Source organism: Ictidomys tridecemlineatus, chromosome 9 (assembly GCF_052094955.1).
Source record: "Ictidomys tridecemlineatus isolate mIctTri1 chromosome 9, mIctTri1.hap1, whole genome shotgun sequence".
In the NCBI taxonomy this organism is placed as follows: Eukaryota; Metazoa; Chordata; class Mammalia; order Rodentia; family Sciuridae; genus Ictidomys; species Ictidomys tridecemlineatus.
The window spans coordinates 7,060,416-7,086,727 of NC_135485.1; the positions used below are offsets into that span (position 1 = coordinate 7,060,416).

The 26,312-nt window shown below is 41.7% G+C and overlaps 1 protein-coding gene and 1 long non-coding RNA gene across 3 annotated transcripts in view; one reads left to right on the forward strand and one right to left on the reverse strand.

Moving 5' to 3' along the window:
• Positions 1-472, reverse strand: part of Hs3st1 (heparan sulfate-glucosamine 3-sulfotransferase 1) — a 30,964-nt gene extending 30,492 nt beyond the window's left edge. Inside the window, exon 1 of one of the 2 annotated variants that reach the window (XM_078021043.1) lies at positions 453-472. The gene's annotated coding sequence lies outside the window, so the exon portion shown is untranslated. Of the gene's footprint in view, positions 1-166; positions 398-452 lie in introns of those variants that run through there. The other variant, XM_040292662.2, reaches the window with a different exon arrangement.
• On the forward strand, positions 100-26,052 carry LOC144366612 (uncharacterized). The gene is made up of 2 exons (XR_013425691.1): positions 100-247; positions 25,676-26,052. It is a non-coding gene; the product is annotated as an uncharacterized LOC144366612 (long non-coding RNA).
• Positions 26,053-26,312: the final 260 nt, after the last annotated feature.

Genomic DNA, 26,312 nt, shown 5'->3' on the forward strand with positions numbered 1-26,312 from the left:
AGGAGCAGGAGGAGGGACGAAGGAGGCCGAGCCCTGAGGGAGAGCGCGTTGGGCAGAGGAGGATCGCGAGCGCCCACTGCTGCCCGGCCGGTTCCGGTGCGGCCCCGAGTCAAGCTCGCTGGAAGCCGGGAGCCACTCAGCGCTGGGCGGCTCAGCAGGACCCTACCTGGCAGAAGCGTCAGCCGCGGGTCCTGGAGTAGTTGGTCCCGCCTACCCTGTGTTGCAGCTCCTCGGGTTTCTATCCAAGGTGAGGGACCAGCGCTTACAAGAGAGTGGGGCGAGTGGATTGGCAGACTTCGCTGTCGCTGCAAACTTGTAATGTCCTGTCTACTCTCTGACCCCGAGCTTGGAACCCATCTGTTCCCCCACTTTCCAGCTCTGCACGGTTCCCCAAACATGCGCTCCTCCCACTGTGTTCGCACCACGTGTTTCCTTACAGGCAGGTGACCCACCTTAAGCACGAGTGATTGCTGCGCCGCCCAGGAAGCAGGGGGAGCCATTCACTCCAATTCGCACTGCAGCGGACCTGGGACAGCAGCGACCGCCTGGGCCAGGAACCGCTCAAAGTGCACAGGGTAGCCACTGAACACACCCTCCCTTTGGTTTCGCGTCAGAACGTAGATGAGGAATTGTGAAGAGGGAATGGAGAATTCCGTTCTGCTTTTGCTAGTGTGCTAGGATGGCAAATGTCAGCGCTGAAATTAAGCAAGGTCCCCTCCGCCACCCCCTAGTTAGGAAGCTGAGGGGTTTTCTGTGAGAATCGACCCGCACACAGTAGTTCAATTTAAGATTTGAAGAGCATGGGTTTGGAATCTTGGAGAAACTGGGCTGCTTGGCTACCTAAGCCTAAGCAAGTCGTTCTCAAAGGCGGCTCAGCAAAAGTGGTAATTTTTTTAATCAAATGCACATCAAAACAATCTTCTTTGCATGAGATTTCAATACCTCTTCCATATCTTAAATACTCCTCGAAGATAAATATTTGAAAGGATTCAAACTTGCCATTTACTTTTTTTTTTCTTTCTTAATTGATAGTCTTCCAACTAAGGGAAAGTTTTTATAGGGGATGTCTACAGGGAATAAACCCCTTAATTTCTACAAAGATTAGTTTCTGCCATTTTAGAAGGCAAAGTTACACCCAGCGCAGTATTTTCTGGTTGGTGAATACTTCCTTTCGAAAAATAAATTTTTAGAAGTTTTAATGACCCTGGCTTTATGAACTTTTAAAAAGTCACTTTAAAGCTGCACTTTGAAAAGCCTTAGCATTTAAATTTAATTTAGATGTAGGGGACTGCTTTTCTCTTCCACTCTAGGAAGCTGTGTAAAGTCATGTATGAGGTTTTCTGGTCAAATGCCAGTCTAAGATAAAGCCCTGTCAATCATGGTATCCTTGTGTTTCTACCTGCAGCCAAGCACAGTGCAAATCATGAGTTCTCCAAAAGAGGCAGAGGTTTTGATAGTCAAAATTGTTAGGATGCCTTTTTCTAAAGGTTCCAAAATGTTATGCCACCCATAATGTGAATTTCACAACTCATTTGTGAGACACAAAGAAGGATACCAATGCTTCTATTTGCACCATAGAAGTCAAAGGTAGATTAACTGATCTACTTCATTATCTACCCCAAAAACTTGAAAGAAACTAGAATCCCAGGCTCCAGTTCTTTGTCTGTTAGTTGTTTCCATTTGCAAAAGTGACTCCAGGCCCATCTGACAAGTGACAAGAATTTGAGAACAGGCACTTTAGATATTCTTGTTAAAAAAAAATAGCAAGCATTCATTAATCAATACTGTTCTTATGTTTAGATAAGTGAAAATACAAATGCCTTATTTTGTTCTTATTCAGCATCATGTCTCTGTGCAGACATTTACCACCTCTTCTAATCAGTCCTCTCTGAAGGGTCTGGGCCAGGAACCTAGGCACAAGGGCCTAGCTCTGCTGTAACAACACCAACATTCTGTGGAAAATATCTGTCTAGGGGCTGGTGCTCCCCAGAAGATGAGAAGTGCTTCAGCATGGGCACCATGACATCATTCTCTCCCCCCAGACCCTTGTATGGTATCTGAAACATACCTTACTGTAAAGAAAAAAAAAAACAGTCTATAGATTTAATTTCCTTTATGGTGTGATGACTTAGGGTAGATACGTTCCCACTCCACAGCCATGATGTGAGAATGGATATCCATGGAAGATCAACGGTCCTTCTTAGTTGTATGACCCAAGAAAGTGTCATCAACTGAAAAATGGGGGAGTGTGATTATTGATCTCTGCATTGCTTTCGTTTAAGCTATTAAAATGTTGATTGAGGGACTGGGGTTGTGACTCAGTGGTAGAGTACCTGCCTGGCATGTGTGAGGCACTGGGTTCAATCCTTAGAACCACATACAAATAAACAAACAAAATAAAGGTATTATATCCATCTATAACTAAAAAAAAATTAAAAAAAATACTGACTGAGCACACATATGTATCCAACACTGCTGCAGGTACTGGGGGAGAAATGGAAAGCTGAGATGCTACCAATGCCCTAAGGGAGACTAATAAAATCTTGTTTGAAACAGAGACAATGTAGACTCACAGGCCATCTTTGCAAAAACCCCTTGACATTGGTTAAGTTGAAAGCTGCATTAGCAGAAGGGAAGTTTCAAGAGTGAAGTAGAAACCAAAGGAAGTGACCTATGAGTTTGGTTAATCACGGACAGTACCAGCAACTAAGATACAACCAAGGCTCATGTGCAGGGACCTGGGGAAAATGTGTTATGTAAGCTGCACCTCATGTTCTTAAAGCAGCCTTGTTAGAGAGAACTAGGATGTATCCATTTGACAAATGGAAACTCAGGTTGACAGAAGTGAAGCAATTGATTCAGCATGACACAGCAAGAAAGGGTATCCTTTAACCAATCTTAAAGAACATTAGTCCAGACTTCCCCAATTTTGTAACTAAGAGCATCCATATCTTCCTTCCACTAAAAAATAGACTCCCAACCCAGTGCTCCTTATAATTGAGTGGTTTGCTGTTGTTGGTTTTGTTATTTGGTGTTTTTCCTCTCCTGTGCAATGACTGGTGAGGTCAAGAGAAGGAGAGGCAGGGGGAGAGGAAAAGAGTGAGCTTACTTCTCCTGAAGCTGTCTATATAGGACCCACTTCACTCTACCTGCCCAGACTCAGCGGGATTTTACCTGCAAGCCCTGTCTACTGGGTTGCCCTATATACTTCTCCTTTCATAATGGCCATTGGAATCTTTCAGGTTAATAGCATGAATATTGAGGAGTCCAATGGGATTCTTTATAAGCAGAGGAAATTGGGATCAGGTTAAAAATCCAATTTTAATAAACTTTCCAAGTCTTGATTTAGCTGGTTGTGCTAATGGCTCTTACTGCTGAATCACCTTAAAAGTCAAATGTATTTTTAAAAGGTCCTTCTTGTATGGGAAGCTTGATGGATATTGCTTAATTGCACATTGTGCATTCCTGTCTTCATAGAAAAAGATCATCTGTAAAACTGAAGAGAGCTGATAGGAAATGCAGCTATCCATAGAACTGGTTGGGTAGAAGGGAAGGCGTTGGGTTTGCAAGATAATTTCCACACGTTTTGACCAAAACAAAGAGAGCATGATTATGCTGTGTGAAAATGGTATCCTCAAATAACTCCACTAATTTGATTGTGCTGAGGTCTAGAATTGTTTCTATTTCTTTTGATTTGCTAATTAGCCAGAGCAATCTGCCTGTGAGAGAGGAAATGAGGGTCAGAGCCACAAAACATGGAGGATTGTCTGTCCTTCCAATTCAGCTCACCCTTCACCTGCCCCCCAAAGCAATCATCCCAGATTCCAGTTTACCTACAAACAGTCCCCATATCTATCATCAATGGATTATTTGGTGTTTTTCTTTTTTGAAACATGGTTTCTGTTCTTTGTACAACAGCAGGTTTCCTGTTGTTGTGTGTGGTTACAGGGTTGAGTTATGACTTGTAGCACTTACACCTCTGTGGGTAGCATCCTTACATAATGCTATGATTTAGATATGGGTTGAATGTCCCCCAAGGGCCCATTTGTCAACCACTCTATTCTCAGGGTGGCAGTAGTGGGAGGTGGTGGAACCTTTAGGAAGTAGGCTTAGTGGGATGTCCTTGGATCACAGGAAGCATGCCCAACAGAGGGGTTTATGTGGTTCTCTGTGAACCCTTGGTAAATCTCCAGAAAGGGTGGCTATGAAAGGTGCAAGCCTGGCCTACCTCCCACTTTGCTTCCTGGCTCTAGATGTGATGGCTTGCTCCTGATTGCCATCCTGACACTGCCATCCACCATGGGGAGATGCTGCTTAGGCAGAGACCTTGCCAGAACCTGCCATTCAGAAAGCCTCTTTACCTATACGTTGGCCTGCCTCTAGTATTTTGTTATACTAACAAAAAACTGAGTAACACACATACATACACAAATAAACATTACATTTAATAATCATATTGGCATAGAGATGAATTTTTGTTTAAATGTTTTATTTAACTTCAAATATTACTTTTTTCTTCTGATTTTAAATGAAATTATAATATTTTTAGAGGGCCAAAAGCACTGTGGGCCCGAGGCACTGAGCTTGTGACTTTTAATGGCAAGCTTGGCTCTGTATAGATAATGACATTGCAGAGCAGGAATGCTTAGTTGATTCAGGTAGAGGAAGTCTGTTAAATACAATTTCATATAAATAGCTTATAGTCCATTTGTTGTGTTGGATAAACAACTACAGACAACATATTGCTTTTATTTCTGATCTTCTGTCAAACTTCGCCTGGAATTACACACATTAGTGCAATAAAAACGGCAATATTGCAGGCCTGAAGTTGTTCCCTTTGTAAGATTATTAGATCCTGTTGAGTGCTGCAATGCCTTCAGGGCAGTGGACAATTGTGGCACTCTTTTAGATTTTGGTTTCCTGGGACCAAAGCTGGCTGATCTTCTGATGAGCAAGTCTTGATTTTCTTTTAGACCTTATTCGAAGATACTCACTCTCTACAGGGAAACAAAAAACAAAAATCTTTTCCTCTCCTTGCAGCCCCATCAATTCATTGAACTAACATTTACCTGGTACCAGCTTGATAGCAGCACCTGTGCTGGGTACCTGGGTGATTTGTGGGGAAGAAGGGAAAACAGTCCCCCCTTAAGGAGCTCACAGATGAGCATGGACTGAAAAATAACAAATCATCTCTGTCTCTGTATGCTAGGAAGGCTGAAGGAGTCTTTGGTATGTGGGTCTCTGATCTTGCATCTTTTTTTTTTTTTCACTGTAAGTTAAACCTTTATTCTTAGCAATGTAAAAAATATTTCTTAATGTTAAGGTGCCAATATTGGAGATATATATATATATATTATATAAAGTTAAATAATACTGAAACTACAGCATAGATGTACTTTTTAGGGGACTTTTCTGCATTGAGCTTGCATCTTACCCTGAACACTTCTAGCTTCTCTCTCCAGCCTGGAGTCCCCAGAGATGTCCTCTAGATGTGGCCCTATTGTCCTGATACAGTGATAATGTTACTTCCTCCCTGCATGGCTTCGTTTGAATTCCAGATTCTAAATAGAACCAAAGCCATGCAAACTAGAATTCTCTTTGCACAGACTGTCGGAACCCTTTTGAAATAATTGCATTGACACTTAGAAGATCTAGTACTTATATTTTCCCCTTTGTAGTAGTAATAACTATTTCATAGAAAGCTTTGAAGTTTAAGCAATTAGTTCATAATTGGAAGAAATTTCATAAAGTTATCAAGTTAGCTATCTCACAATACATGTATAATAGAGTTTTTTTGTAAACTAATAAATATGACTGTCTTGTACAAATCAGGAGAGTCCATGTGAAATAAGACAGAGATATATAGACATATTACAAATCATGGCATTAACTGAACCACTGAGAGTTAAGACCTGGATATATTCTCAACTTACTCCATCTTATATACAAACATGAGAAGTTCAAGTTGAAGGTTGTATGTTCCAGCATGCACCTAGCAGATCTGGACTTAGAAGTAGGTTGAAGTCTAATGCTTATACCCTTTCTTACCTTCACCTGTTCGCACCATAAAAAATAGAGGAATACACAATATATTATTAGTTCTTTAACTAATAAGTGAAGGAGAAGGGATTTGAGCCCTGTGCTTACATTCTAGGAATGTAACTATCCTTAAGGTATTTAAATATGATATTCATGATATTGTTATAATTGTATTGCATAAAATAATTGCCAAAAGAAAATGCTAGGCGTAAAAGCTCAGTTCTCAGTGTAATTGGCTCTTCACATTATGATCAGCCTTTAACTCTGAAAGCTGTCAGGACGGCTGTTCCTGACACAATTATTCTCACGCGGGGGTCCTTGACTTTGCGGGTGCTTCAGTACTCAGCTGTGCCCTTGGACACTCCTTTCTCTCAGCTCTCCAGCTCTGCCCAGGACTGGGGTAGACCCTGGAGATAAGTAAGATAGTGAGAACACCCCTCTCCCTGTGGAGCTAAGTGTCAGAGAGATTTTGGTGGATTCTCTGGAGGGCAGGATGCCCTCTTGTAATCCAGTACAAAAGCTGGCACTGATAACAAGGAATGCTTCCCTCTTGATTGCCTTAGTGTTTGCTGCATCAGCCAGGAAGAGGGTGCCATTTACTGAGGTTGCTTCAAACCCACAGACTGACAAGCTCCTTCATTCCTGTCTTCCTGGCTCCTCTTGGCTACCCCCATCCCCACAGTCAGCACTCACAGGCGCTCGCCTCGTCTTGAATTCTGACCATGGCTTTTGCTCTTTCCTGGCATTTGCAAGAGTTCCCTGTGCTCACGGCCTATGCCATTCAGGCTCTAATTATACTTAGAAAGAGGACGGGAGTTGAGCTCCTCCAGGATACACAGTCAAAAGATACCACAAACCCCAAGATGCAGGCTCCACCATGAGGTGGCTGGGGGTCAGATCTCAGCTCTGCACTGTTAGCCTTCTGATTTCACTCACATCACATAATCTCAGTTCTTTACTCTATAAAATGAGAAGAACATTAAGGATAGATTTCTTATGTTATTACCCAGTAAGTGCCTGGCACACGGTATACAGGAAATAAATGTGCATTGTTGTTATAACAAGTAATTAAATGAGATGATCCCTCTTCCTTAGGTAGATAAAGTCCAAATATGACTCTGATACTCTCCTCAGCATCCTAAGGAGCTTTGTGGTACATATAGATCCTCTGGGGGACTACTACTGTGAACAGACAGTAACTGCTCTGGACATCGTTAATGGTTGGAGATCACAGGGTGCAAAGAAAATTCTCAAAGAGCAAGACTTCAGAGTCCTAAGTTTGAATTTCTGTCCTCCAAATCCATTCACAGATTCTCTTTGAACCTCACTTCTTCTTTTATAAAATGTATACAATGTGTAACCGATGTGATTCTGCAATTTATATTTGGGGTAAAAATGGGAGTTCATAACCCACTTGATTCTAATGTATGAAATATGATATGTCAAGAGCTTTGTAATGTTGTGAACAACCAATAAAAAAAATTTTAAAAAATAATAAAAAAATAAAATGGATACAGTGGTATTTACGTATAATACCATATTTTTAGATTTAGTTTAGATGGTTCATCAGAACAGTGCATAGCACACAGTTGGTGTATATACTTTGAATGGCTGGATATAGGTAGAATTCCTTCTGCCACTGAGGTTGAATAGTGCCTTTTACCAGAATTAACTTGTGAGTTTTCCTGTGTTCACCTCCAAAGCAAGTGACTCTGAAAAGGCAGAGCAGGGAGAAGGGACCCTCGATGGAAAAAACAGACAACCAGCCCATTTCCACTGGAAAAATATTACAGAGAGCCGTTCTAGTGCAGAGAACATCATTTTCTTCTAAGTTTGCCATCTCTCCTCTCTCAGTGGCAACACACAACTCACACTGGAGCACAACAAAATCTGTGATTTGGGGCATAATGGTGTCCTCTGAAGATGTGCACATCCTAATGCCCAGAATCTATGAGTATGTCACTTTGCCTGGTATTATAGCTTGAACTATATGTCTCCCAAATTCATTTGAAGTCACAAACCCAGGATCATAGAATGTGATTGGGAGATGGAGGCTTGGCAGAAGTAGTCAAGGTAGGTAAGGACATTAGAGTTGGCCCTAGACACACAGATCCCTGAAAAACGGGGAACTTTGGGCATGGTGACAAGGACAGAGAAGACACAGGGAAAAGTTGGCAATCTTTCAGCCAAGGAAAAGGGCATAGAACACATCGTCCCTAATGGACCTTGGAAGAAATCAACTGGGCTAATCCTTGATCTTGTACTTTAGGCCTCCAGAATGGAAATGATAAATTTCTGTTGTTTTAAGTCACCTGATCTGTGGTACTGTGTTTCAGCAATCCTGGCAAACTTCAACAACCCCATAAAGAACTTGGTTGTTGCTTAGTAAAATAATATAGAATTTCTGATCGTTCCTACAACTAAGCATATTGACTTCATAAACTGCATTTTTGCCCTTTTTGCCTACAGAAAAAAAACTGAATTCTAATGTCAAATCTAATGTATTTTAAAGATCTTACAAATGGCAATTCCACTTAATACATGTCCTCAAATCATGTAAGTATTTCAGTTGAAGTGAAGCCAGTGTGAGTGTATCAGTTACCTATTGCTGTATAACAAAGGACCCAAAAGTTCATGCTTAAAGCAACACACACATTTTTTTTTTTTTTTAATCATGGTTGCTATGGGTCAGAAATTTGGTTTGACTGTGTTTTCCAACTTAAGCTGTGTTCAAGGTGTTAACCAGGACTGCAAACCCTGGATAGGGAAGGATCTGCTTCCAAGTTCACTCATGTGGCTGCTGAGAGGACGAACTTGGGTGAAGGTGGTTGGACTGGGAGCCAGAGTTCCTGGCTGTCTATCCCAGCAAACTGCCTCAACTCGTCCTGAAGTGTCTTCTTTGTAGAGCAAATCATAACATGGCAATTTGCTTCATTGAGTAAGCAGGTGATAGCAAAAGAGGGCATCCAAGACAAATACAATAGCATTCTTGGAAACTAGCCTCAGAAGTGATGTCTTGTCACATTTACCATTTTACAGTTGTTGGAAGCACGTCACTAGGTCCAACCAAAGAGCGTGAATATTAGGAGCCGAGGTCACTTGTGGCTAGTCCAGAGACTCCTGGCCACTAGATCACTAGGCTATATCCAGGAAGGAGCAGGCAGTGAGGCCAACACTGTGATGCCGTCAATCACAAGATGTTCCCAATTTTATAAACATTAAAATGAAAAAAAAAATCTTAAGGTCAATGAGATGCAATATGTTATTTCTCAAAATCTTTGAAACCACACTCCAAAATCATATTTTATGACATTTTTTCCTTTGGACTTTAACATTAGATTTTGTATTATATAAGAGGGAATGGTATTATAATAGCAAAAGCAAGAAACAGCAACTCTAAATCAAATGTTGGGGCATTTATCAATCAGTAAATCATCTAATCAGTCAAGAGATGGATACTATTGTTTTCTAGGAATGATAAACAACCTTTAAAATGTTGGTCATACTGAAAGAAATAAGATGGCTTTAGTGCAAAGGCTTAGGAGCTCAGCTTCCAGCTGGATGGACAGGGAATGCGAGCCTCACGGAGGAGGCCAGACCATAGCAGCCAGGGAACGTAGCCTGAGTTCCAGAGGAGCAATTTCAAATGGCAGAATTCTCCACTGATCCCAAAGAAGGGCTTCACATGTATTGAAGAGTTAAGCTGAATTTTTAAAGTTTACTTTTGCATTCATTCTATTGAGAAGAACTAATTATTTATTGCAGCTAATTGGGAAAGTTACAGAAAATTACAAAGAAGAAAAATAATACTAATAATTTCACTACCTAAAGGCAATTCAAAGATTGAGACTGAGTAAATAACAAGTTAAAATGAAAAAAGGAAAACGAAATTTTTATTAGTTTGTTGTACTATGTACTTGTAAGTCTTTAACATTTAAAGTTGTTTATGCATATCTTTATTAAATGAAGCATTTATTATATATTTAGACTCCTAATTTCTCTCTCCCTCCCTCCCTCCCTTCCTTTCTCCCCTCCCTCCTTCCTCCCTCCTCCTTACTTTCTGTCTCCTTTCTTCCTTCCTTCCCTCCCGCCTCCTCCTTACTTTCTCTGTCTCTGTCTCTTTCTCTGTCTCTGTCTCTCTCTCTCTCTCTCTCTCTCTCTCTCTCTGAGATTGAATCCAAAACCTTGCACATGCTAGGCAAGCACTGTATCACTGAGCCACATCCCCTGCCTTTTTAAGAATCTTTTTTTTTTCTTTTTTGAGATAGGGATTTGCTAAGTTGCTTAGGACCTTGCCAAGTTGCTGAGGCTAGTCTTAAACTTGTGATTCTCTTGCTTCAGCTGCCCATGCAGCTAGAATGGCAGGCATGCGCCACTGTGTCTGGCCAGATTTCCCATTTATTAGGAATAGGTTAGTGATAGAGGTTTTTTTTTTTTTTTTTTTAATCAATTAGTGTAGGACTTCAATGTTCTCTTTAGGAAGAAAATAAATTGAAAATTCATTTATGCATGGAGATTAGAGGGAAGGCAAACAGCAGATCAAACCTGGCTTTTCCCCTCTTCTGTATCAGGATTAAAGTGGGCTCAGGAGACACTGACAGGTTTCCCTGACCACCCAGGACAAGATGAGGGACACTAGGCCACTCCAGGAGGCTGATATACTCTCCCTCATCAAGGTTCTCTCACCCCTTCCTGAGCCACCAGCATCTTGAGATTTAAAACTAGAGTTTAATTTTGCAAACTTTGGAACTTTATTTTGATGCCATAACACCGTGTCCTCTGATGTCCTCTGGCTCAACTTTGTTTGTAAATTTGTCCATAATGCTGTATTTGGATAAAGTTCATTTCTCTTGGTGAACAGTGCTGTGCTGTATGAACACTATGACTATTCTTTAGCAATCCTTCTGTGGATGATATTTGTTTCAGGTTTAGGACTTTCACAAATCATGCTTCTATGAATACTCTAGTGTGTATTTTTTGTGCAAATATTTATGTCTGTCTGGTACACCCCTATGCATGGGATCACTGCATCACTGGACTCTCCAGCACCCCATCCCAGTTGTTGAGGCGGGACTATTTTCCAGATGGGTTGAGCCAACTCAGACTCTACCAGTGATGTCCCTGCATTTCTTCTCCAGAACCTGTAGGTTCCAGTCTGTTCAACTCTAGCCACTCTGCTGACTGCAGCAAGGGTGTCATGTGGGTTTTAACTTGATTTTTTTTTCTTTTCTTTTTGATGGCATAGGAGGTTGGTTACTTTTCCTATGCTTAATAGCTATCTGCAGATCTTCTTTTAAGAAGAGCCTATTTTTAACTTTCACTTATTTTTATTGACTTGTATGTTCATATATGATATTTGTAGGAGAAATACATGAGAAAATGCCTGGAATGTCTGAGAAGCAAGTGTGGCACATACTCAGGACCCAATGTTATGACCACTCGAGGGAATCACATGGTTGGCCTTGCAGACACAGAGCTGCCCCCATAGGGGCCTTTCAAATCCCATTCTCCAGACTGAGCCTTGTGTAGCAGCAGCTTCGCCCATGGGTACGCATCGTATTCCTCCCCACACCAGCATTTGAGGCGATGATTACTGTTGTCATTTTATTACATCACAGCACTTTTTAATGCAGGGAAATCATGCTGCTCCTCACGAGCAAGGACAGTGGTTTTCACATTGTTTATTCCCAGGGAAACCTCCTTCTCACCGGCTTGGCGTGGTGCAATTGGCATTTGGTTTATTCCTTCCAAAAGCTTTACAAGAGTGATTTTTCACCAGGATAAAAAGGAAACAAAACAAAACCACTCCCCAAACACAGAAATGAAATGTATTAAAAATGAAAGCATGTGCGACAGGGGCCTTCAGGTGCTCTGGGCTATGTGCCCATCCTTGCCTCATCCAGCTTCCCCTATGCACTGGCCCCGCTCAAGAGAAAAGGAACAATTTTCCTCTTCTACGCTACTGGGAATTGCTTTGCTCCTGGTGTTCAGAAAATAAAAATTTCTTTTAAACAAACAAACAAACTTTAATCAGCATGATTTTTCTCCCTCCATCTGTGGAATGTTCACAACTAGATTAAATATATTCTGTTTTGGGGAGGGAAACATGAGAGAACCATAATTTATGCCTTTGCAACCCAAAATGACAGACAATCTTTCATTTATTATTCCTCACGGAGAACAGCTACTAATATCTTCCTTCTAGGTCCCTTAATTAAATTCAGCTTCTTCTATTTTTCTCTTGATTCACTCCCATTCCTTCCCAGATTAACCTAGCTCTTCAAAGTTGTAATTTCTCAACTGTTAAATTTCATTTACATCATTTAAATTTCTGTAGATTTCTCCCCCTAGTAGAAGGCTGATTGTTTATTCCTTTCCCCTCTCTTCTGGGCAAGACAACGATCCCTCTTAGACCAGAGCTAACTGATTTATAAATATTCACATTAAAATGCATTATTCTACATAATCGATGTAATAGAGATTTTTCAAGAGAATGATTAGTCTCAGGCTGTTGAGGACGATCCCCTCCATCTTCAAAGGTCCTTCCAAGAGTTACCTCTGCCATGAAATCGTCTCTGGTTTCCCCCGGGGGAAAGGAATATTCTGTCCTCTGCATTCCCATAGTCATTTCAGAGGACCTGTTCCTGTGAAGGGTTAGCAGACTTGCTTTGTGACGTCCGCTGTGCAGTGAGCAGCTGAACCAGGGAAAATTTCCCAGAGGAAAATTTCAAACCTGCAGCAAATTCTCACCATCTCTCTTGCTCTTCTGCCCCAAGTTCCTTCAGTGTGGTCCCCAAATCAAGAAAGCACACAGAGTCACAGGAGCTGAGCTATGGTCTCCTACATGTGACATTGACAAGAAATAAACTTGTGAGGATGGGGGCTGTTGGTTCCTCCAGCCCTTGACACTTCCCCTGTTCTTTAGAAGTCATTTGCTGGCTTGTCTTGTTCAAGGCACATTCCTTGCACAAGGGGACGGCATCTCCTTTGCTGGGTTTCTGCATATTTGGTGCTTGGGGTCAATGAGAATAAGGAAAGGACTCCATGAAGACCCTGATGAGAAGCACTGATTCTCTGCTGTGGCAGCTGTGCCTCTGAAGCTGTTTTTCAGCCTGAGCAGAAATCGGATCCTTTATTCCTTCCTCTGTGGGTTTTAGTTCTGCCCCTTGGGCTCACATAAAACCATCTAATTGCTTGTCCCTAGGAGAGCCCTCCAGGGTTAAAGGATATGTCTATCCACTTTATGATTTTGTCTTTGCAGATTAAATATTCTCAGGCCTCTCTGTTCTGTGATCCCCGTGGCTTGACCCTCTTCATCTTCCTCAGGCTTCTCCTTTGTAGGTTCTCAAATGCACCCATGGCCGCCCCCCTTGGAAGAAAGGACCTGCCAGGAGCTCCAGCCTCCACAGGTCGCCACAGTAGCACAAAGTGAGGAAGGGTCATCTCCTCCTCGCTTCCAGATAAATTCCACAGTGTGTCACAGCCCACTGTTGCCTTTGCTATTCTGGGCAGCCACATCACGCTGCTGACTCACGGAGTCAACCAAATCTCTTAGTCTTATTCACAAGCCTTTATTACCAAGCCTGCCTCAACTTGTGCAGTATATTTAGGGGACCCAAATTGTTGAGCCTTACACTTTTCCCTTCTGGATTACTCATCTGATTTCTTCTAGTTCATGAATCTTGCCTATTTGGGAAAAGGAAGGCTTTGGTTTCTGGGAAATACAGCCAGGACCAAAGAGAAAGAAAAACCAACCTTGTCCCACTAATCTGCCATGATATGAGAGGCCTATTGTCTGACCCAACGACCTGTACTTAACTTTGTGATGTAGCTCATTGCCAGTACTGTGGAGTCTTTGCTTAATTTTTCAAGGAAGGTAGAAAAGTGGCATTGATATCATTCAGGAACGTGGTAGAGCCACTCTATCTCTAGGCAGCTCCTGACTCTTTGCAATCATGCCCTTGAATCATCTCTTCTAAATAGGGCCATGTCCTGTAATTTGCTTCTAACCCATCGAATACAGCAAAGGTACTAGGATATACCTGCTTCCACGTACATGATTCGGTGATGGGAGATTGTGACATGGTCTTGTTTGGAGACTCACCTTGTGGGCTATTAGAATGCGAGGGCCCCAGGCTGTGAGCTGCCCTGTAAGGAGGCCACTTGCGGGAACTGAGGAACCTGACACTGACACATAGCAATGAAGCTGAGATCTTGGGTCTGGTGGCTTTCAGGAAGCAGGGTGCTGCCAAGCGCCACATGGGCCTGGAAAGGATGCTTTTGCACCAGGCCTTGACTTGAGTGTGGCCCTGGCTGCCACCTTTTGGCAGCTTTCAGATGAGACTCGGAAGCAAGGATTTGACAAAACCAGGGCTTAGCTCGTGACACACAACAACTGATACACTAAGTGTGTGGTATTTTAAGCTTTTAAGTTTGTTGTAAAACATTATCCTTCAAGATGTCTCTAGTATATCGTGTAATCAGATGGCGGAAAACAAAATTCAGTGATAGACCCATGACATCATGAAGCCAAGAGACCCAAACCTACTCTCTCCTTTTGGTGGATCATATTGGCTTACTGAAGCTCGATGATGCCCATGCCCCACATTACCAAGATGTTAAAGGGGCACCAGTAAATACCATTATTAGAGATGCTGTCTGCTATTTCCCTAGGCCAGCTTTCTGCTCACCCTTTTCCTCTATGATTCTGGGTATCATCTTTCTCTGCCTTTTGGGTTGCTTGGTTTTGTACCCAGGTCTAAATGCTTGCTGCCTGTCCTCCTGAGATCCTAACATTGATTCTCCTTTGCAATAAATTTCTGAATTTGATCCCTCCCACAGTCACTGAGAAACATTTACATATTTCTTCTGGTTCCAACTTCCCAGACCTTCTGCCAAAGGAGAAATATCTAATGGCTTCTGGAATTGTGAAAGCCTCCAGCTAATGCTGAAAACTTCAGCTCAATGACAGATACTGACAATATCAGCAAAGTCACCTGAAGCTATTTTGTTCCTTCCATTAGGGTCCCTTTCCTCTTTGAATCTGAGCTTCTTCTTCTTCATCAGCATCATCATCATATTGAAATTCTATGCATATATTACGTATAAAATGAAACTCATGAGCACCAGCATTGGCCAAGAGTCACTTCCATGCATGTGCTAATGGCTCTTTGGTGAATGATCCCAGGCCATAATTTGTGGATTCTGAGAATGTGCTTGAACTACCCATCATGAGGCTAGTTCAAATTCTTCTTGACATTTGTGATGGTTCAAAGATGGACACTGGGATCTGAGCAAGGAGCTGATGACTTGGCTTTTGTTTATACCTCTCTGCTATTTTTACATGTACTGAGATTGCCAGAGAAAAGTCTCCTAGATTCCAATTGTCCTAATGTACTTTAAATGTCATGCATGGAGAGGAAGAGAATCCAGGTGCTATACACTAAGACTTGTTCTTCAGAAACAAAGAGTTCTTTGAGCCTCAGAATATGAGCACTTCTCTTAGCTTTGACCTTTTGGGGACATGCAATTCCTTAATCTATTACAGTAGAGGCAAAACATATGGTATGAACAATTTGACTCAGACCAGTGGACAGTCCCAGAATTATGGAAAAATCAGAAATGGGACTGAGAGAATGTTAATACAAACCCTTAATTTTACTGACAGAGAAATGGAAAACTCAGAAAGGTTTAACGTTTGGACCAAATTTATGTGGTTAATTAATGGCAGCTTTCAGACTTGACTTCAAACAGGGGAGCAATGGTGTGCTTTGAAAGGCTGTAAAGAAATTGAAGCCCAGAGGGGAAAGTCAATCACTTTCAATTACTTGGAGAAGGGGTGAGTTCTTACACAGGAGGATAGACCCAAGGGGGCAGTCACCGGATCCAAGGAGAATCATTCTCCATCTCCTTGTCTAGCCCAGGAGGAGTCCAGATAATAGGTGTGGGGTAAAAATAGCATCTGCAAGTTAAGGGATACCAGGATCTGGAGGACACAGAGTCAGGCACGGTCTCTTCTCCCTGCAGTCCCATGGGGATACGGCAAGCCTCTTAGATGAAATTTTGATATTATGGGACTTGTTTATTTCCTTGTTTCTGCTCTTCAGCATTTAGTAAAAGGCCTATTGATTTTCATTATTTTTAATTCCAGCCTCGCCTCAGCTATACGGTGGGGAGTTAATGGAAAGGTCTTTTTGTCTGGGCTGGAGAATTTGAAGATTATTACCCTCTGAGGCCAGCAGGATGGGGATAGTGGGAACCAGAGAGGGATGCAAAGCAAAGTGGAATTTGAAAATGAGGTCAAAGCTGTTTTTTAAAATTCCTCCAGAGAATTCTCTTTTTGGTGCTCACTGTGGAGGGATGTTGTTGTTAAGTTTTGCTAAGAATCCATTTAGGACTCCGGTAAAGGTCCCATTTATCATCAGATCTCCATGATTTGGCAATGGCAGAAGCTCAGACTCGGTTCTGTCAGGCAACCCTTCCCAGTCTCTGCCCCCAAGTTCACTTCCAGCACAATTTCCCCACATCTCCTTTGCCCTCTGCTTAATGCAGGAACACACACCAAAACATCTTTGCCTGCGTTTCCCTTATTTAAATTCTATCACAGTTCCTCTAAGGCTGAACTATGGAAACAACAGTGCTGCAGGAGCATCTCTCTCCTTTAACCTCTAAACTTTCTCTTTATGTAATCCCCGAGAGTTAGGATTTAGAATAACACTCAACATTCTTCATTTTATTTCTGACAGAACCATGAGGGGTGGGATAGCAACCTTGATCTCAAGCTGTGCAAATCTGAATAGAGGATCCTCTGTGCTGTTTTGAGGTGTCTGACTCCAGTGGGGTTTTCTGGCAAGAATCCATGGACGGTAATTACCAAGGCTTGGTCTTCAATGTGCTGTGCACCCACTGACTTTATATTCTTTTCTGTCAGCAATTCTTCTTTTTTTTTTTTTAATCATTTTTTTTTTTGAGAGAGAGAGAGAATTTCTTAATGTTTGTTTTTTAGTTTTCAGTGGACACAACATCTTTGTTTGTATGTGGTGTTGAGGATCGAACCGGGGCCGCACACCTGCCAGGGGAGCGCGCTACCGCTTGAGCCACATCCCCAGCCCTCTGTCAGCAATTCTTGAAGTGTGGTCCTGCACTAGCTCCTACAGCATCACCCAAGAACTTTTTAGGAATATAGATTATCAGACCCCATCCAAGACCCACAGAAGCACAAACTCTGTAGTGGGACCACCAATCTGTACTTCCCAAGTCCTCCAGGTCCTGCTGTCAAGGGCAATATTAAGAACAGTCCCTCCAGGCTTTTGAGCCACTCTCCTGAGGTGGTACCACAGAAGACTACGGGAATCCCTCACATGAGATAAGGTGTGATTGAGTTTCTCCACCTTTCATGATGACAAGACCCACATGAAAGTACTCATCAATATTCTTTTCATGTTTGACCCTTGACTCTGCATGTCAGAATCTCCAGGAACAGTGCTTGAGAAGATGAGTTTTTAACCAGTTTCAAGTTAATCTTATCAGTGGGGAAACTTGATGGTGACAGAGGTGGCTTTGTGCGGAGGTGGCCTTTTTTTTTTTTCTACTTAACACATTAAAGATAAGTATTTCAGGATCAGAAACCATCAGAACAAATTATGACCAAACTGTTTTTTATTTTTATTTTTGTCTCCACAAGTAGACAACACAAAGCTCTGTACGACTCAAGAGTGGCATAAGTTGTCTCTGCCCATCTCCTCCTGCACTGGCTTGCACACACACAGTGCAGTCTCTGTCCCTTGCCGGTCCTTCCCTGGTCTCTGTATGATGCTCAGTGGGGTCATCTTTGGTCCTAGTGTGGCAGCCCCTCTTAGAAGCCTTCTCTCTGCTCTTACTCTCCCCGCAATCTCATGTGTGTCTACCTGATCTTACTGACATTCTTTTACTACCTAATTTCATTCATGCTCCATGTCTCTATTTTCTCCCCCAGATAAGTCGTCCTGTGCCGGAAGAGTTTTATCCATGGAGTGGTTTCTCATTGCTCTAAAGATCAAGGCTAAACTTTTAAATGTAACCTAGTCCTTCCTACCTGACTCAGGCAGAGACTTCTTTAGGAGCAATAAAAAGTGGACTCCTGCAAACTGCAAGCTACATTAAAAAAAAAAGAGAGACTGTTGAAAGTGTCACTAGGGCCATGGAAGCAACGGGGCAACAGGACCAGACAGAAATGGCTGTCACTCAGGAGAGCTGATCCTCAAAGAGCGCAGCAGAGATCACGGCAGAGGTGTGGGCTGACATGTTGATGATGACAGTGACCCCGGCTCCCACATTACTGTGTCACTCTCCCCTGAGCAAACCCAGAATTGATTGTCAACTTGCTGAGCCCCGTCCAGGGACCAGTTTCTTTTGACCAAGAACAGGGCAGGAAGAACTACGGGTGCTTTCCTTCTCGGGTAAGAGGAAGTGGCTCTTGAGAAGAGCTTCCCAACAGGGAGACAGGGACAACTCCAACCAGGGTTGGTTGTCAGAGGACCTGCAATCGGGAAGCCAGTGATCCAGCCTCTACAGACTCAAATATTTGGAGAAAAGTATTAGTTACACAAGATTTGTGGGCTTTTTTGAATATAACGTATTAAATGTCCTCTTGTGTTTCTTCTGTTCTCTCCTCTCGTCTCTCTTTCCTTCCCTTCACCTCTCCTCCTGACTCTTTTCTCCCCCATTCCCTCTTTCTCCCCCTCCCTTCCTCTCTTTTCTTCCTTTTCCTTTCTCTTCCTCTCTCCTCTCCTCTCCTTTCCTCTTCTTTTCCTCTTCTGTCTGTGCCTGATCTTTTCTTTCTCTACTTTTACTAACCATGATATTTTGTTCAGTGTTGGAAAAATGGTTAGACGAACTTCAGAGAAGACATTGGAAGGTAGGGTTCTGAATGTTCATGAGAGTGGATGATTTAAAGCTACCAGGAGTTTGTAGCATCAATTTGGTGGGGGTCTCACCAGCGTACAGCATCCAGGTGTTCACTAAAACAGGCCCTAAGAGCAAGCCGGGGGGTGCAGCTCAGTGGAAGAGCTTGTGCCTAGCCTGCCTGAAGCCCTGGGTCTGATCCCAAGATGACAAACAAACAAACAAACAAACCAAACAAATGCTTTTGCGTCTGAAGGTACTTCTAACATTTAACCTTTAATTCAGAAATTTTCCTAGAGATATTCCTCTGCAAGAAAATAACCCGTGAAAATTGACAAAAAAATTTTATACAGAAAAATATACATTTCAGCTTTGTATATAACAGCCTTCTAATTGGAAGTCATCTGTATGAGATGAGTAACTCCTTGTGGGCTCACTTTACAGTATGAATGTTTTTGAAGCATTTAAAATTTGGAAAATGTTTGTTAAAATGTGAAGTGAAAAAATTAGTCCATTAGGTGTTGCATAAAATACAGAGTAAGTACAAAGAACAGAAACCTATGGAGTGAGAAAGAACAGGAGTTAGACATGCTATTACAGGGATTGCTTTTAAATGAGAGACTTCTTGGTGAAAGATTTAAAAATATTTTTTCTTTTCAAACTTTTGCATTTGTTTAATTTCCAAAAATTCCACATTAGGCATGAGTAGATTTCTGTATACCAACATAAAATAACTATCTGTTAACAACATCCCTCTATCTCCCACCAAATGCCTTTGCTTAGTCATGGACTTTATGTGTGTCCAGTCTGCCTGGGGACATACTGAGATGGACAATCTCTTGCTGAAATCACCACAGGCCTCTGTGTAAACTGGGTCCACCCTTAAAACATATACAATTCCCTAAAAAACAGTGATTACATGACCTAAATCCCAGACAATGTCCTTCTCTGAGTTCCCCATGTTTTCATCCTTTTGTAATTGGAAATACAATAAAATTCTATGCCTGAAGAAGACTTCAAAAATAAGAGGAGTTTTTAATGTAACTTTTGAAAATATTCTAAACAATTTTAAGTGACCTTTACATAGTCCAGAAGTAAATAATTCATAAGTTTTAAGTTGCAGGCCACTCTGAGTAGCATAATGAAGTCTGACGCTGTCCTGCTTCATCCCACCATGGGTATGAATCATGGGTGTTTCCAGTGCATCCGAGCTGTATACACTACCCACCTGTTAATCATGTATTAGCCTTCTCAGTCTTCAGAGCGACTTGCAGTATTGCAGTGCTTGTGTTCAAGTAACCCGTAAGTACTAATGTGCTTCATTTACCTAGCTTATCTCATCATGTAGGCATTGTATGTCTCCTGTTAGAAGAAGGGTGAGTATAGTTCAGTCAGATATTTTGAAAGAGAGAGAAAAACCATTCATATAACCATTATTGTAATATACAGCTATAATTATCCTCTTATTTATTGTTCTCATTAATATCTTCCAAGGCTTAATTTGTAAGTTAAACTTCATCCTAGACAGGCTTGTATAGGAAAAATATACAGTATATGTAGAGTTTAGTACTGTGCTTAGTTTTGAATATCCACAGGTGCTTTGGAACATATTCTAAATAAAAATTACTGAAGTTACTGAACCCACAGTATTTCCTGTTTCCTCTCTTTGTGAGGCTTTGCAAGTAGGGTCTTAGGCTATCCAGACAGTCCTCACACTCTGTTTATAAGAAAAAAAAACAGAGTGCATTTGACTGTGACCACTGACTTCATCAAATATTTTAGAGGCAAAAATTTTTGTTTTAATGCCAAGGAAATATTACTATTCCCTCACTGGAGTATGGTAAAAGGAAGCATCCTTTATGTTCTTTACCAGGAAAATTAAACAAGGCAGCATGATTATGGACAGATATTTGTTTCTGGACTCTCTGGTTATGTAGTCAAGTTCTAGCACCAAGCATCATGCTCTCAGGTTGAGGTATAAAGGGTTAATGTATTTTTGTAATTTATGTTTCTTTTTCTTCTGAAAGAAGAACGTATTACATAAGTGTTGGTCAGCTTTGGTGTTATTAAAGGTTTTAAACCAGGGTCTTCAGGACTCTTATTCAAAATGAATGCATAGATCACAACTGGGCACCACCCAAGATCAGATTAGAAATGCAGATTCCCAGGCTCTTCCACTGGCCCGCCTACTCAGAATGCAGAGCTTTAACAAGATTCTCAGGTGATTTATTTGTGCATTAATTTTTGAGAAGCACTGTTCTAGAACTGTAACGCTGCTGTTTTTTTAAAAAACAGTTTTCTTTGGCTATCATTAATTCAAATTCTGTTTATACTTATCTTGGATATTTAGGTTTGACCTAGTTAATAAAAAAAATGTTAAGCTTAGAAATCATTTACTGGAATCAGCAAACAGAAACTAGCTCATTTAAAATTAGAGAAAAGTTGTTTAAAAATATGTCACTGAAGATAGTCTACGATAGCAAGTAAACGCATGAGAAGACAACTTTAGTCATGAGGCTAGTGCAAGTCAAAGCCACAGAGAGTTGACACTGCCCCTCAATTAGGATAACAATGGTAATAAACACAAAGGTCAAACCAGATAGTAGTAAGGTTCCAGGCTCATTAGTACTCTCAAACATTGCAGGTAGGAAGGCAAAATGGTACAGTTAGTTTAGAAAACAGTTTGGCAAATTCTTACAAAGTTAATAATATGTTATCATCCTAACAGTCTTATCCCTGGACCTAAGCTAAGTGAAAACGTATATAGAGGTATATAGCAGTTTCATGGCCAATCACCCAAACCTGGAAACAACCTAATGTCCTTAAACTGATGAAAGAATAAACAAACATGGGAAAAGCCATTTAATATAGAGTGATACAGGGTCACTAAAAAACAAACAGTTACAGATGCACACACAACAATGTGAATCAATTCAAAATGTATCATTCATTATGTTAGACTTCCACTCATTGGGCATCCTGGAAAAGGAAAAGTACAGGCATGCAGGACTCACGGTGGTTGCCAGAGATTCAGGGTCTGGGTGGGTGGAGTATGACTATGGCTGCTGTGTGTTGTAGGAGTTGCTCTGCATCCTGAGTGTGGCTGTGTCCGCCCTACTCTAGGTATTCACCAAATCTCCTAAAACAGGAGACCAAAAGCATGCTTGAATGTATGCAAATTCAAAGGAAATATATAAAAATGATTTATTATTTGCATCATGTGTTTTATACTCTTGGGCTACACCGAAGAGTCAGCCTAAACAAAGCTAAATCTAATGAACAATATCAGGAGGTGGCAGCTGTGACAGCAAGCGTGCCTCCCTTCTCCCTTACCCCTCCCAACCTCAGTGTTGTGGCCCAGCTCTTGGTTTTTATTCTCCCCTTTTGACCATGTACTCTTTCTGGACTGTGAGCTCCCCCACTGTGACTAGGCATGGCCTGGGGAACCTGGGAGGGAACGGAGCCTGAACATTTGCATACTGTAATGAAACTGCTGTATCACGGGCCTTCTTTCTGTGGTTATGTTAGAATGGGAGCAGAGGTGCACCTCTGATTCAGAGTTTGGAGTATTATTCCTGGGAACTGGAATGAATAGCACTGTCCAGGAGGGCTTGTGTGACTCACCGCTTTAATGCAGCCATGTGGGGTCCTTTTGAAGGGCACATCTCCTGGCATCACCGTCGTCCTTCATGGGCTGGGCTTATCTCAGGTAAGAGAGGCCTTTCTGTTTGGATCCTTTACGGACAGGTGTGCAGAGAAAGATGAGAACTGGGCCCATGAGTGGAGGCTGCTCCTTGTCCAGGGAGTTCATCTGCATATCCGAATGGAGGCGTGACCTGGAGGCTGGAGCGCTGAATTGGAGATCTGAGCTGCACACACAGTGTGAGGGCTCCTCTGCCTCCACCTAGGTGACTGCATTACAGATCACTGCCCCAGTTAGCTCGCCATTGTCATAGTAGGTGATTTATAATACAACGCCAAACCAATTTCCATGGTTTAAGTTAATAAACTGCTTTCACACAGCTTAACCTTTCTAGCTTCAGGTTCAGAAGGGAAAAGAATGGCTGAGAGAGGATGTTATTTTTCTGTAGGAATAGAAGAGCTTCCAGCTTCCTTGACCTTTCTTCCACAACTATTCCATGAAGATCTTTAGCTAACAAAGCCTCCCTCCTCCCCCTTTGGAAGTGTTGAGAAAGAAACCCAGGACCTCATACACCCTAAAAGCACTCTACCATTGCTACGCTCCCAGGTCTTCTTATTCATTTTCAAATCATTGAACTTCAGACCTGACCTTTCCTTTTTCCAGCTTAAAAAATATATATTACAGATGAATTGAGCAAAATCCAGCAAGGTGAAGAGAGCAGGTTAAGGTCACTTAGCCTGCAAATTGCATCCTTAGTAAATTAGGACTTAAACTTGTAAAGTACAACTTTATAGGATTTGACTGTGTTGCTGTTGGCATCTCATGTATATAAGTGGCCAAACTGCTTTGTGGAAAAACTTGACAGTTGAGGGAGAATAAACAGAGGCACTTTATGAGGTGCTTTGGACTCTTTAGGGTCAGTGAAGTGATTACAAAGCCACATTGTTCAATGGGACATGAAAATAAAATAAAAATAAAAGGAGTCAATTACATTTGCAGTTGTGGGTGAAAAAATCTGTGTTAGCCCTGTTGAAGGGAAAGAATTAAAATAACTTATTAAAATGCATCTGTGAACATTATGACCTTGAAAAGAAATACATGCTTTCATTTTTATTCCCAGAGCAGCCTAGCAGTAGTCGCCTCCTGCCCTGGTGTTATGCACACCAAGCAGTCATGGCTTATTCTTCAATATCAGTTAGTTCTTGAGCTAAAGAGAATCAAGATTCCTTGCAGATCAATTGATTACATGTCTCAGGATGGAGAAAACTTGGGGCGAAGTTAGAGCTGTGGTGGCTGCCAAAAAACAAGCAGAAAAGCTCTGAAAATGTCTAGAGCCATTCTGAAAGAAACAGGAGATGGCTTTAGAAGACCCACTGGCCAAATTGTAATAATTTTGAGCATCAAAAGAGAATATGCTCTAAAACTAATTGAAATGAATTGAGTCTATAGGAAAGCCAGGCATTGAAAGAGGAAATTAGCTCATTAAAATGTATAAGATGGCAATTACAATATAAAAGAAGGGTAAATGCAATTTTTAAATTAACTAATGTTAGAGAGGGCCTATGGGAATACATGAAGTTCTGCTCTTCCAAGTACATGTTTGCACCGAGAGCATGTCAGTCAGTCAGTTCAAGGGGCAGCAGATGGGAACTGGGTGGAGAGTGTGAGTGGGGTATTTGCTACATGAGAGACTGATCAAAATTCAGAAGGAAAGGTTGGCATCTCAACTCTGTCTCTTATCTGTTAAAAAACAGAACCTCTGGAAAATTTAACCAATGTGTTGAAATGCAAAATTGTATAATGTGTTAGAGTAGAAATTGAGGCTTAACATCTTGCAAGTCAATGGTTATGACTGCCCTCAGACAGGGGCCATCACCACCCACCACTCATTACCTCAAAGCCCTGGGAGCTGAGATCTCCAAGATGCAGGTGTTGTCAGCATGGGATCATTCCAGTGCTGTGAGGGACAGTCTGTAACAGGCATCTCACTGGTTTATGGGTGGGTATCTCCCAATGTCCATATATGATTATCCCTTTGTGTGACCCAGGTTCCCTTTGTTATAAAGACCCCAGTCATAGTGGATCAGGGGCCACTCTAGTGACCTCACGTTGATTATCTTTACAAGTAATTCGTATGTTGAAGCCTTAATACCTGATGTCTTAGCTTAAAACATTTATCTCCAAATGTAATCACATTCAGAGGCACAAGAACTTAAGACTCCAAACATAAATTTTAGGAAAGACACAATTCAGCCCATAACCTATGTCACAGAAGAGACACAGTGCAGGAAGAGAGCACAGCATCTGTTTTCAGGAAAAGTCATGGTTATGGATGTTCCCATTAACGCAATGAGTTGACCTTGATTCCCAGAGGAAACCAAGTAAGAAACACGGGGAAGACCCAATGGGGTTCCTTGTACTGAGCAATCATCAATGTCAAATGCTAGCAATCAGCTGAATGGCAATAATATTTTCCTTTGGTGTCTGATAGGTCATCATAACTAGGAAAGATGCAATAAAATATATGACAACTCATAAATAATGAAGACATTGGGCAAACCTATAAAAAGCCATAATTATCTCATAGTTTACCAGCAATAGATTTTATAATGATTGTGATAATTTGTGCACCTCTTGTGTGTTTTTAAGGTGATTGAGGCACTTAAAGGAACACAGCATATTAAGTTTGGGCTTTTATTGAGATGTGTGGAGACTTTGACTAAGGTTTATAATTAACCTTTAAATGTGCTAGAGAATTTGTAAAATCAACATATTGATGTGTTAATTGTGTAATTTTTGTCAAAATAGAGAATTTTCACATAATATACTTACAAGTATAATGCCTTTGAGTGTTAAAGAAAGAGCAAGTAGTAGATTTGATTTCCTATGCACACACAGTCTCCTTCAGAACTGAAGCCCTTCCAAGGTTCCAGAGGCAGTCTGGGCCAGGAGCCGAGCAGGAGGGCAGCACTCTCAGTGCAGAGCAGGGTGTGGCATGCTCTCAGGGCCCTCACCTTGCACCCTACCCTTCTCAGACTGCAGGACCCTACTATTCATCTCACAGAGGCTGAGTTTCACCCAAGTTGTGTCCTTTCTGCTTTGCTCTTGTAGGATGAAGATCTCTGCTAGCCCAGAAGTGACGATGCTTCTGCAGCAGATGGGAGGGTGGATGATGACTTGCCACCACAGAGGCCCGCATCACAGCCATCCTTAGAGACACTGATCCTCACTGCCACACTCAAGCTCCAGGCTTCCTTCCTGCCGTGCTGTCCTCCCACCCTTCCTCAGAGATGAATGGGTCCCCAGCAAGCACCAGAGTAGAGCCAACTGATTTTCAAACACAGCATTGAGGAAAAACCCTGTGAAGGCATTCGGGCAACTCCGCCTGTGGACAGTATGTCAGGTCTTCCCACTTGATGATCCAGTCAATATTATCTCTTTGCAATGATGATAAATAATAAAACTGAATATTCATTGGTTGAATCTAATCTGAGGACCTCTCAGGGAAGATCAAAAATATTCAGAAAAAGAACTTGTCTCTGTATTGATCACATATAAACTTTAAAAAAATCGTCATTATTCCCTAAACAATACAACATAGCAGCTATTGGCATCACATAACATTTACAGTGCATTAGGTATCATAAGAAATCTAGAGGTGATGGGAGCATGGAAAGGGAGGTGCACGGGTTATATGCAGACCCATGCCATTTTATAGAAGGGACTGAACATCCGTGGGTCTTGCTAA